The sequence below is a fragment of the Danio rerio genome, chromosome 12, assembly GCF_049306965.1.
Source record: "Danio rerio strain Tuebingen ecotype United States chromosome 12, GRCz12tu, whole genome shotgun sequence".
In the NCBI taxonomy this organism is placed as follows: Eukaryota; Metazoa; Chordata; class Actinopteri; order Cypriniformes; family Danionidae; genus Danio; species Danio rerio.
The window spans coordinates 11,502,821-11,516,556 of record NC_133187.1 but is presented as its reverse complement, the minus strand read 5'-3'; the positions used below and the strand labels follow the sequence as shown (position 1 = coordinate 11,516,556).

Below are 13,736 nucleotides of genomic sequence, written 5' to 3'. Positions count from 1 at the left end.
TACGTCCCCTCGGTCCATGCCAATTCTATGCCCTTGTCAGGATTGGAACAACATATGGGTGAGCAATTAATAAAAAAAAAAAAAAAAACTTGTGTGATTGTCTTCAGAAACATTTTTTTTTTGTTGTGCTAGTTGAAAGTCTCTTCACAGTCCAATATTAATGATTAGAGTAAATGATTTAAATGTATTTATATGTATTTTTATATTCTGGATAAGGCATAAAACTTAAAAATAGTTATCCAGTTAAAAATTGTCTGGCCAACAATTACCATAATTCTGATAAGTAGTCCAAACGGTTTGTCAGCAAATGTAGATTTGTACAACTGCGCACAAGATCCGCTGGTTGCGCATGCGCTCATGCACGCATGCCGCGTCCACATGGACATGAGAGGCAGAGGTAAAAATAAATGCTGAATCAAAACTTTTAAAATCCTGAATCAATATCGGAATTACTTTTGCATGCTGGAGGAAGGATGACATCAAGGCTGAAGTATTTCTTTTAGACAGGTAATGTTCTGTTTTAAAACTATTGCCACTATAGCCACTGAAATCTTCCAGCAAAATATTGATGTGACTATTTTCAGTTTCATAAAGTAAATTTTTTATTAAGTTTAACAACAAAACATCAGTAAGTAGCACTGTTCCGCCTAGCCTGCTTTACTGAGGTGATGCTGGTTTTATATTCACAAAGGTTCATTTTTGAACAATGACAGCCTGTGACAAACTCCCTGTATTGGTTATCATGCTACTTTGAATAATCGGTCTGAAATAGCATATAAGTATGGCTAAGTAATAAGTGTAATTCCTGCAGACTGCCAGCCAAGCACTAAGCATACAGTAGTGACTTTAGGACAAAGCGTGTGAGACCAGCGATCCTTGCATGCATGAATTCATGCACATCATAACAAGTGTTGCTGAAAATGTGCTAGATATAATACAGTTTTTTTATTCTGAATTATAGTATTATAAAATACTACAAAAATGTTCTAATTGGTGAATGACATGATTTAGTGCAGTGGTTCTCAAACTTTTTTCACCAAGTACCACCTCAGAAAAAAATGTACCAAGTACCACCATAATGACCAGTATTGAAATGAAGTAGCGTAGTTGGGCATATTAAGCAGCTACAGCACTGCACAGTTTGAAAATTAGTCATATTCATATTTATAAAATTTTTTAAATATATATTGCATGTACTGTACATATGACATATTTGACATCTATTTGATTTTGATTTGTATGTAGATTGGTAGGGAACCCGTTTTTCTTAGAGGATGTCAAGCTGACAAAACATTGCTGCACTCTAATACAAGTTTTATTAATGGAAAAAAAAATGTTTTAGCGCTGCAGTGTTTGGATGTTTTGTGTTTGTCTGAGATAATAACGAAAATTATATTCCATACAAAATATCAAGCTGATCAGTCGGATATTTTCACGTGACTCACGGTGAGACATTCTGAAAAGTTAAGATGTTTTCAACTGTGTACGCCTGGAAGAAGTAAGAGCGTCATCCTGCAGTTCTTACTCATTTTACTAGCCCTTGGTTTAAATTTAGACGCTCAAGTCACTGAGATGTAACAAGAGAATACGGTCATTTTTCAAAAAAAAAAACTTTTTAAAATGAATGATTGTTCAGACTCAGAAAATAAATAAAACTGAAATAATTAATGCTATTTTTTGCGGCCCAGAACCAATTGATCTATGGCCTGAGGGTTGGGTTCCTCTGCTCTACCGCGTATCTGCTCTGCAAGCACCACGCACCTCTTTCTCTAGTTCTACGTCAATTTGATTGATTTTTAGCAGCTGATGACGCGATGCACTAAAGTAAACATTGTAAGCACATCGCCTTGATTGAAGGCTTTAGAGAACAGCCATTGCTGATCACATCGGTGTTATCGTATGCATAAAATGATAGTGATTCCTCCATGTACTTCTAGAAGTAAGCCTATGTACCACAGTTTGAGAAACACTAGCTGCGTCCCAAATCGCATACTTATGCACTATTCTACGCCATTTTGTAGTATAAATGGTGTAACTAGTGTGTTCACACTGAAAACTCTAAAAATAATAAGAGCACTTTAATTACCTGGATGATGCACTCATTCAGCCGCTAAAATGAAGTGTGTAATGATGGACACTACACGCACTCAACGACCGCAGGTTTGCTTATGTAGCGGAAGGGGCGGAGCTATCAGACGCACATGTTGAATAACTTTATTTATTTTGGATGGTGAAAGCAAAATTCTCCTACGAGAGTGATTTTAGCGCCTTCCGATGGTGAATGCGGCAATACTCACGGCAGGTATTATCTGATAATTCGGTCGTTTATTTCACTGATTTGGCAACCGTCAAACGTCATCAGGGAAACGGTTTGAATTTCCGCTTAGTAAAAAAACATTAGTGTGCCATTTGGGACGACACTACATACATATACTATCCTGTTGAGTGTGTAAGTGCATAAGTACATAGTGCATGAGTGCACAGTGTAAAGTGTGCCATTTGGGACGCAGCTACTGATCTAGTGGGTCTCTGCCATCTTTAAGGTGCAGGTGTTTGTAATTTCAGGAGGCGTGGCTTTGGACGGCAGGGATTGTGTTCAAACATATTATGCTAACCGGTTAGCATTTAGGCAAATTACCTACTGCACCTTTAAGGCAAAATGCAGTATTATGTAATTTCCTAAAATATATTTTATGATATATAAAGCATAACAATAAAGGTGACAATTATACAGAGGGAAAAAAAACTCTTTTCTTTCTTTTCTTTTTCAATTTTCTTTAGAGAAAATATGGATCCTGCTAAAAGAGGAAGCAAGATGGTCCCTTCTGGGTCATGTAGCTACTACTTAGAGTCTTTGTTGGTTAGTATCTGAGTTGTCCTACTTAAAATAGTATTAACCAATTAGATGTGCATCTCACTTTTTTAAAATCACTTAAATAGGTTATGCTGCCTGCAGGCAACACAGAGGTTTAAGAAGATCAGCTTTTTAATATGAATGAGAAAAAAACAAAAGCATTCGGAAAAACAGAAGCAGATAATTATGACTGAATTTGCATTTTGGGTGAGCGCATGCACATAAACAACCTCACATTACAAACCAAACTAACCCCCACACGCTGACACACTCCCATAGAAAACCCGACGGGAAGCAACATCTTTCTCTCTCACACACACAGGGTGCTGATATTGCTCATGATGGATAGCTCAATAGCGCCCAACCCTGGGTAATGTGGCTGTGTTTTGATTGGGTGCAGAGTGGGCGAGTGATTAGCTTTTAGGATTTATGATTATGGCTTATCAAACAATACACACAGCGTGACTCTACTACACACAAGTAGTATCATGGGTAATCAAACAGCACGGCTTATCCACTGGGAAATACACACAGCACTGCGTACAAAAGCTCCCAGCATGTGTTGACTGTATTTGAGTAAGGCACACAAATCACAATACTGGATCATACAACAATATTAAGCCGTTCTTAAAATGCTTCAATAAGCATATGATTCACAACAACATTAGCATTAATTATAAAGGAGTAATAATACACTGATATATTTTATATTTTGTTTGACTGGCCAACAGATATTTCTCTTAACATTCATTATTGTACACTTTCAAAACACACATTATGTATTATACACTACCATAATTAATTTTTAAATGTTAGTACACAGTAGTTAAAGTCATGTCATGCACAGTGGGACTATAAATGGTAACTAAATACATGACTCCCAACTTTTCTTCTGCTTTTCAATTCACTCAACATGCTAAAAATGGAGGAAAAAGCAGATAACGCTTTCTTTTGATGATCCATTTGAGTATTAGTAGACTGTCTGCTTAATATCTGTTGATGCTGCTCCTTCAAAAGACATTTAACTTACTATAGGAACCTAACATTCTACTTATAATCTAATTAGCGACCATCATTAACGGACCATCAAAATGAAGTGTGACCTAAAAGCATGGATACAGTATCTCACAGAGAGTGCTCTCACGCATTGTGAGACTATATGCATGCAGAAAATAAAGAAAACTGAAAGCAAAATTCATACTGAAATACTGTAAGTTTACTGTACTGTTAGAGACTTTGTTATAGCACCAAATATACAGTATGAGCTTTCAGTTTTATTTTATTAGATTATATTTATATTACATTTAGTATATTAGACTTATCATAGCATCTATATAATACACTGTTAGACATTTCAAAGGGTTTTTACAGTAACTTACTGGCAACACTGTTGCCAGTAAGTTACTGTATTTTAGATTTACAGTATACAACTGTAAATCCGTTTACAGCATGTTACTGTAGTGTCTGAAAATGGTTAACTACTGTAAAAACCTAAGTTAACAGTTAGCTACTGTAAACCTTTTAATTTTGTCCTAAATATTTTATAATATAATTTTATTAATATTATTTTAATACTATAGACCTAAAAAAGACACAATTACAAAATATTAACAAAATAAACACTCTTTATTTAAAACATTGGAGATGCTTAAAACAAGCTTAAAAATGTGTAAAAACATTACATTTCAATCATTCAAAATATTTTATTTTAAGAAAAAAAAACATTGAAAATGACAAAGCACATTAACATACATGTACAAAACTAATTTAAGTGTATGACCTGCATATTGTTGAGAAAAAAAACCCAATTGTAATAAGTACTACTGACATTAAACCAGACACAATTACAAAATATTCCATTCTTTAAAACATTAATAATGCTTAAAGCATTTAAGGAAAATGTGTGAAAATTACATTAAGCAATAAAATCAACACATTAAAAATAAATAAATCACACAAAGCACTAGAACATACATGTACAATTAAATTTAAACTTCTGAATTGTATATTGTTGGAAAAATAAACATTTGTAACTATTAGCCGACTCAGAAACAACCCAACTTTAAAATATTACTAGTTCTGGTGTCAAATGCTCAACAAGGTCTGAATTCACATGTTCAAATGCAATTCATCTTTATTTCTATTGCACTTTTACAATGTAGATCAATGATGTCAAAGCAGCTTAACATAAAAGTTCTTGTAAATTGAAGCTGCTTCAGTCCAGTTTTCAGAATTGAAGCAGTAAATGTCACTGCTGAAAGTCCAAACACTGAAGAGCAAATCCACCGATCCACCAATCGTAGCCAAGCGATCCAGTGGCGACAGTGGCATGGAACAAACTTCACCAACTGACGAAAGTGTAGAATAAAATCCCTTGAGTGAAACTAGGCTCAGTTGGGCACGACCAGTTCTCCTCTAGCCAAACTTGTGCAAGGCCGCAGTCTAGGCACCGGAGGCTTGAAAGTTCACCAGCGGGTGGTCAGGCTGGCCCATTGGATCAATGCGGAAACTCATTGATCACGTGTGTCTTTTAGGATTCACTCCTCCATGACCACCACAGCATCTGGTCAGGATTTGGACCAGTCCAGGATTATGAAGAACTCTGGATAAGGACAAACAGACTAACATAAGCATAGAAGAAGCTTGTTTAAAAAAAATAAATCATATACTGGTTAATTATTTTGAAGCATGGCAGCTAGGTTGGGGTAGTTTTCAGCTGGTACTGAGCAACTGGCTCCTGCTCATAACCTGCTCACTACCATGTTTAAAAGAGAACTAACCAGAATGTCCTGTTTATTTTTTTCCCTAACAAGGTTTTACAAAAACATTGTAGCATTTGTGATGGGTTGATTCACGGCAGGACAGATTAGAGTATTTGTTTTATGTATTCCTAATAAACTAAAACAGACTGAATACTGATACAATTATTGAGAGTGTCTCACCTAATCCAAGTTCTCAGTTAGCTGGTGAAAGAAGGATAACACACTGTTGTTCATGGTTGTCATTCTCTTCACTACTTCTCCTGCCTTCTTCTGGCTCACTCTGGTTGTTGCTGTGCATTTTGTTTCATCCTCTGGAATTATTTATACAAAAAATTGTATTATTTTATTTATTACAAAATATTTAGGCAACATGAAATGGGGAAAAAGACATTTAATACATAGACAAATGCATGTATCCCAATACTAATTATTGTATTTTGAAATGTCTGACCCATGACAGACCTCAATCTGCTAAAAAATATTATAAACAAAGATGAAAAAAAAAACTACTAAATGGTTTAATAAAAAAGGGAAAACGATTTTTTTATTTAGCTAGCAACTAAACATGTGACACATTTTGTATTAAATGTAACGTTAATATATTGAGAAACAAATAGATGTACAGTACTTACTGTTGTATGAGGTCCAGTTTGCACAGGCAGGCTCCCAGTATTTTATATTGAGACCATAAAAAAGCCAAAAATACAGATAAGAATACCATGCTACAATCCACAACCTCCACACAACTTTTTTTTATTTGTTTACCTTGGTTGCTTACTGGTCTTGCTTATTTTTTAAGCATAAGGCTGTGCTGATCAAGATGTTCCTCTGAAATGCTGTTTGTTTCTTCAGACAAAACCTGCTGCTGTGCCAGTGCCATATCTAAACAGAAAAAAATATAATGGTAACAATTATGTTAAACCAAATGTCAAGAGTTGTGATAAAAAAATAATTAGCAAACAATAAATAGCAAAAAGGTGGTTATTAGCATAATGCATAGAGGTAAAATTGGTTTTATATTAGCAGATTCAGACTTCCCCCTTAATAATTTAATTTCATAAAAGTATTATTTGCAAACTCTAAATAGCGAAATCATATTAGCAGCTAATGACTATCAAAGTACAACATGCTCACGGTCAAATAAACAGTGTTAATGTTGATTTCAAGTCATACTGGCATGCTAATTCTGATCGAATATTCAAAGTAACATGGTAAACAGTATAGTCTTCTAAATGAACGAATGTGCGAATATAAAACCAACTTTACCACTATGCATATTGTAACGTTATAGATTTACGTTAACGTTCTTATAGGTTACGTCGCGATGTTATTTTCTCAAGCTAACGTTATAAGTTACTCTAAACCAGAGAAAAATAAGTTCACAACATCTAATATATATAGTATAAATCAATATAAGTTAAACGTTGCACGTTAAAATGAGTTTGAGTCCAATTCAGTATAAACTTAGCTCAGTTTAGCTAACAGTTAACATTACCATTTTAAGATCGCTTCAGCCAATGTTGCCGAGCAAACAAATGCTAATAGAGGTGCTCAAATCAATGTCGAGTGTTGTCAGCACAGACAGACGCGCTTTTACCTGGATTATTTGTTGGTCTTTCATTCATATTCTTCTGGGGGAAAACACTCTCTGCCGGACCGTTGTCTTGTGCTAAGTGTCCTCCAAAACTGTCTGCATACCTCTGGTTCCCTCCTAAACCAAAACCCGCTGCAACACCGGTTCCTATGTAAATAAATAAAAAGATATGACGAGAACAATGGCTAATAGTCATAAACAGTCTTATTTAAAGTAATAGTAGTGTTAATGTAATAAATTAAATAAAGGTAACATCTTAATAGATGATATATTTCTCAAATGGGCGAAATAACGCCAAGCCAGAGAAAATAATAATAGCCAACTTTATACTTTACTTTGTTCTATTCTCGTCCACAAAAAATTCTGTAAAATGAAACACTGCCTCAGCTTACCAGAGTAAAGTTTGTTAAATCCAGTATGTTCTTCAGGCACACTAATAAATTGTCCTCCAGAATTGCTCCAGGGTCCTCAGGCAAAATGTGGTGCAGAGTAGTCGAATCGCCGCAAGGTGGCGTTGAAGCAGTTGTGGAAAATACAGTATAATACACGAATTTTTACAAATACAGTACATCGCTGTATATGTTGTTCGACGTCACACTAAATTCCCATAATGCAACGGTAAATACAGTTATTTACCGTAAAAGGAATTTGGAGTATTACACTGGGTGAAATACAGTAAATAACTGTGTAATTTACAGAAATGTCTAACAGTGTATGCTACTCTCTGATTTGCAGTGCTTCTTTATCCAACTTGTTTAAAAGTGTCTGCTAAGTGGGTAAATGTAAATGTCACTAAGAACTTGTCTGAACGGCCTACTTTGTATATATAAGTATGATCAGGGCTATTCTAATAATATTTGTTCTTCGGCTTGTTCCCTTATTTATCAGGGGTCGCCACAGCAGAATGAACTGCCAACTCTTTCAGCTTATGTTTTACACAGGATATGGCCTTCTAGCTGCAACCCAGGACTGGGAAACACTCTCGCATTCACACACACTTATACACTAAGGCCAATTTTGTTTTACCCAATACAGTGTTTAGCATAAATAAGTACAGCTTTTACAAATCAACCTTTTAAATTCATATCTTTAATAGTAAGCCATACAGTAATATATTTGTGCATATACATTAGATTAGTCAGTACTGAAGCCAAATCTGAAGCTTATCTAACAAAATAACTTACGATAACGGTCTAGAAACTAATACACCCAAATGTATGTTATAGAAAAATATTAAATACAAATTTTAAAAAGAGGAAAAATCAAGAGAAAAAAGTGAAAAATTTAGTTGAATTTTGTAGGTTGTAATTTTTTTGCATTATTTTTCTTGAATTTAATAGTTCTTTCTTTAAATTTCAAAATTTTTTTGGTGACAAATATTATTTGAATAAATATATCTGTTTAATAAATTTGTTTTGTTTAAATGCACCGAAATACATTGCCTATACTCACTGAGAAATGGAGAAAAATATTCATTTTCAAAATGGGGTGTACTTAATTATGCAGAGCACTGTATATTTCATGTCCTTGGATCGTCCACACAGAAATAAATCTCAAAACTCAGGACTCGAACCAGCGATCTTCATGCATGCAACATTCTAATAATAAGGCATGTCAAATTATGCTGTCATTGTTAGAGGTTGCCACCACCACTTCTATCCTACATTCAGCAACAAGGGCAACGCATTAGGAAGTAACAAAGTAGCAAAGACTCAATTCCTCATCAATGAAATACATAAATTAGCGTAAGTAGAAATAATAGGTCATTTTAAACCAATATGTTTCAGACAATTGCAGGTATTTAACGAGGAATGTTAAAAGAAAACTTAAAAGACAACCAGATCTGCTAAAATTAAAATTTTTCACACTCAAAAGAGACTTCATGTTTTTTTTTTACATAATTTACAAGAATGTTTAAAAATAGTAATAATATGGCATGAAAATAATCTAATATCAGTACCATTTTGTGTATAACCAACGCAATCTCACGGCAATTTGTATCTTTTTGATTTAGTGGCTAATTTGTATGAATTCGTACGATCTAACTTGTACTATTTAATATGATTTGCTCATCACACAATGACTGTTGGGGTTAGGGGTCGGGTTGGGTGCCACATCTCCTTTTTAAAATTGTAAATTTTCGTATGACTCAACTCGTACGAATTTGTACGAACTAGCCACTAAACCTAACCTCGTGAGATCAGGCTGGTATAACCAGTTAACCAGTTAAAGCCATTCCAGTCCAAAAAAACATCATAACATCATAAACCTATTGAGATAATTGAGAGTCAAATCACAAGCTACTGTATAGAACATCAGTGAAGAGTGTTTTTTCAATATCAGCTCTTACACATACTATTCACTATATAACAGAGGTGCAAATTATTGCTCATCCCCAGCAATCATATTATTTTCTCACTTATTTATTGCATGCTTATCAGGCAGGATTTTTCTTAGGCTGTCCACAAAATCCCATTCATTTCATTCGTCAATCTGAAGTGCCTTGTCACTAGCTTAATTCTGAGATGTTTTATTTCATAACAAAAATGTTAAAACCTAATGAGCTAATTTTAGTCACATATTTTAGGATATAACCAAATTTTCACTGATTTTATGATGAAGCTACAAAAATACTGACTTGTTTTTAGTTTTAGGGTACACTAGCAAACTTTGTACAATTATAAATAATAAAAAAATCATACCTTATTGTGGTTGTCTTGCGATGAAAAAGTCTTTTGAAGTTGCATTTCTTTCTATAGGAGAGAAAAAGACAAAACTTGTTATAACAAAGTTATATTGCAAATAACATGTTATACACATAAGCTATTACTGTTATATCTTCCATTTAGTCTGTTCCGAAAGAATATTTGAGATGTTCGGTTGACCCTCCTCTTTAGTTCTTTGTTTCCCTTAAGAAAAAAAAATGTTGCATACAGAATTAAAACTTTTAAAATGATAAAGATTGCTGGCCAGCTGATTATATCACTTTGTATGAAAACATACAAAACTGAATGAATTAAGAAAAACAATAAAAAAACATACTAAATGTAAATGTAAATGCTAAAAAATGAATGAACGAATAAACAAATGAACAAACATCCTAAAATACGTGTTAATGGCTAGCATTTTTTAAACAGAAAAAAAAATGAGAGAGCCAGTAAAAGTACTGTATTGACTAAACTTGTGCGGTGAAGAAAAATGCTGAAAATGCATGAACATAGCTATTTTTGCAACTAAACTTACTTAATATGCTTTTGTAGGAGTGTGTCTGACACACATTTTATGGGAATTAAATTACCCACACAACACAAATAACTATTGTGCACACTCCACAAATTACTGGTGTCTCTCGTCATTATTTAACACTTTAAAAAGCATGTCTTAAATGTTTATTTTTTCTACATGTCAACTGAACACATCGATTACCAAATAGGTTGTTTTTAATTTGCTTCAGGTATTAAAAGATGACTTGGATCAAACAATTATGTTGAGTCATGTACCACCACAGCAGTCATAGTTCTATCAGACAGCATGTGAGCCATTCTCCTCGCACCTTAATATCAAAAACAGGAATAGTTTTATTTCTTCTTTTTTTTCGGCTTAGTCCCTTTATTAATCTGGGGTTGCCACAGTGGAATGAACCACCAACTTATCCAGCATATGTTTTTTACGCAGCATATTCCCTTCCATCTCCAACCCATCTCTGGGAAACATCCATACACACTCATACACTATGGACAATTTAGCCTACCCAATTCACCTGCACTGCATATGTCTTTGCACTGTGGAGGAAACCTACGCGAACACTGGGAGAACATGCAAACTCCACACAGAAACGCCAACTGAACCAGCCAAGGCTCAAACCATCGACCTTCTTGCTGTGAAGCGACAGTACTACCTATTGCGCCACTGCGTAGCCAACAGAAATAGTTTGATATCTATATGAAGATCTCACATAAATACAGTTGGTATTCACTTGATCTCCTCTAAGTAATTGTAAGAAGGTGAATGAGCTGAGCACATGGGTGCTGTCCAGTTCTGAATTCTTTCATCTTTGCATGTAAAAGGTTTTTATTGCTGTCTCATGGTTACTTATACAGTATTTAAAATGCTTGTCCATTTTGTGAACATGTCTATTTTTGGCCAAAAAATAAACAGGCATACATATATTTTTGGGCAACAGAGTGGCTCAGTGGTTAGCACTGTCGCCTCACAGCAAGAAAGTCGCTGGTTTGAATCCCGGCTGGGTCAGTTCGTATTTCTGTGTGGACTTTGAATGTTCTCCCCATGTTCGCTTGGGTTTGCTTTGGTTGCTATGATTTAGGTGAATACGCTATTGGTAAATCAACTCAAACCATACACTACCATGCAAAAGTTTAGCTAAACTGCAAATTAAAAAAATAAATAAAATAAAATAAAATAAAATAAAATAAAACAAAATAAAATAAAATAATGCAATATAGGACAAATGGTTTGAAAAAAATATAGGACAAATGATTTGGAGAATGGATTGGTGATTGAGCAGATAAATCTTTATTTAATCTAAGTTTTAAGATTAAAGCTTAATGCTGCAACCCACCCAGTTCGTCCTCCTGTATGCGTTGGTTCGATAAGTTTCATTAAGTATGAACTTCATCCGAAAGGGGAAATGGTTTGTGAGTTTTTTTTGTAAGGTGAATTAAACAAACTAAATTGTCAGTCGTGGATGTATGTGAAAGAGAGTGTATGGATGTTTCCCAGACCTGGGTTGCAGCTGAAAGGGCATCCGCTGTGTAAAATATATGCTAAATAAGTTATCCGATGAATGAAGGGACTAAACCAAAGGAAAATGAATGAATGAACATATATATATATATATATATATATATATATATATATATATATATATATATATATATATATATATATTTTTTTTTTTTTTTTTTTTTTTTTTTTTTTTTTTGTCGATATGTGACCCTGAAAATGACAGATTCAGTTCCACATGAGGTTATTAATTAGCAAATGATATAAATAATAGGAATGTAAACATTAAGTGAGCAGGTTACATTGTAACCATGTGTCCTAACAACACACTTCATGATGAGCTACGCAGTGATGAGCAATTTGGCTGTTTGCACCAGACGAAACACGACAGAAATTTATTTACAACCCTTCAGAAGTACAGAATATGCACTCACTCATGAAATGGTAAAGTTTATAATCTGTTTAATACATATTAACCTTATTTAACCTAATCAAATGTAAATGCTGAATCACTAAGTGTTGGTTTGCATTATTTCACAATTTCAAAGTTTCAAATGTTCACTTTTATTTTCAATATCTGCTGCTGCTTTCAGTATATAGCAATAAATGTCCTGTAAAATGGCATTCAAACTCACATTGTTAGTATTTAGCACTAAATAAAGCACATGAGGTTTACCTGAGGTGATCATTGTCATAGTTTTCTGTTGTTCACCTGTGAGAAAGAAGCCGTTTCTAATACATCAATTCAAGGTGCGGGTTAGAACAAAACCTCCTTTTAATATGGAAAATATTCCTTCTATCGGGTGTCGTTGCTTTAATTTAGAACATGGTTTAAATTACTCACTCCTGTCCTCAATCTGGCAACCTGCGCTTGCGTTTGTTTCAATCCAGGAGTGCAATACTTACTTCAACCCCTGGATGTCAAACAAAGTCTTTTTAAGGCAAGTCATTTCATTCGGTGGCCATCTTTGAAGCGCCTCTCGGGCAGTATGGCATGCTGTTTGAATGTGGAAACATCAAATTCTCCAAAACTGCTTGCCAAGCTTACGATTAAATTCCATATTACAATCAAATTAAACAACGACTATCTATTCAGTTTCATTTCTAAATGTTCGTATCACACAAAATCTGCAGTAACTCACGTCTTGTCTGAGCCCCTGCCCCGGAGAACTGTCATTCTATAGCGATCGCTGATTGGCTCCTGTACTAAAAGGCGGGCCTTCATTCGCTATAGTGACTGTTACACTTATCCCCATTCAAAAGTATACAAGTAACATGTCTTGTGCATTCTGTAGTCTTCGTCGTCAAACTTACATACTGCAACTCTAAATCTATGTTTTTAAATCTGCACAATGTTGGTAAATCATCTACAGAAATTTTCATGCCCATTGGTGGTGTTTTGGAATTAGCCGTGTTTGGTAAATCTAGCTATTAAATTGAAAGATAAAGACCAATATTTTATTTTTGGGAAAACTAGCCCTTAACAACTAGTTTGAAAAAAAAAATGGAAAATATGCCATACAGAATTCAGCATTTCACATATGGGCATGAGAGGTTTTCATTTGAGTTATGCAAGCTATGTACAATGCACAGTGCAAGACAATTTGCAAGGTGTATAATGAGTAATTATTTTATTGGATAAAATGTGCTTGTGTATGTATAAAAAAAAGGAAAAAACTAAAGGAGAATAAAACAATGCAAAGCGGTTAGGAAAGGAAGAGGCAGGGGGAAAAGAGAGAGGAAGGGGGCTGGGGAAAAGAAAAACAGGACGAGGTCCATTTTT

At 34.4% G+C, this 13,736-nt stretch overlaps 1 protein-coding gene across 4 annotated transcripts in view; it reads right to left on the bottom strand.

Annotated features, from left to right (window-relative positions):
- raraa (retinoic acid receptor, alpha a) overlaps positions 1-13,736 on the bottom strand; it is a 324,831-nt gene that overhangs the window by 195,043 nt on the left and 116,052 nt on the right. For 2 of the 4 annotated variants that reach the window (XM_073917404.1, XM_073917405.1), the window contains exons 2-3: positions 12,630-12,665; positions 9,913-9,963 (exon numbers count right to left, since the gene is read on the bottom strand). The gene's annotated coding sequence lies outside the window, so the exon portion shown is untranslated. The remainder of the gene's footprint in view (positions 1-9,912; positions 9,964-12,629; positions 12,666-13,736) is intronic. The other 2 variants (XM_073917403.1, XM_005156052.6) reach the window with 1 other exon arrangement.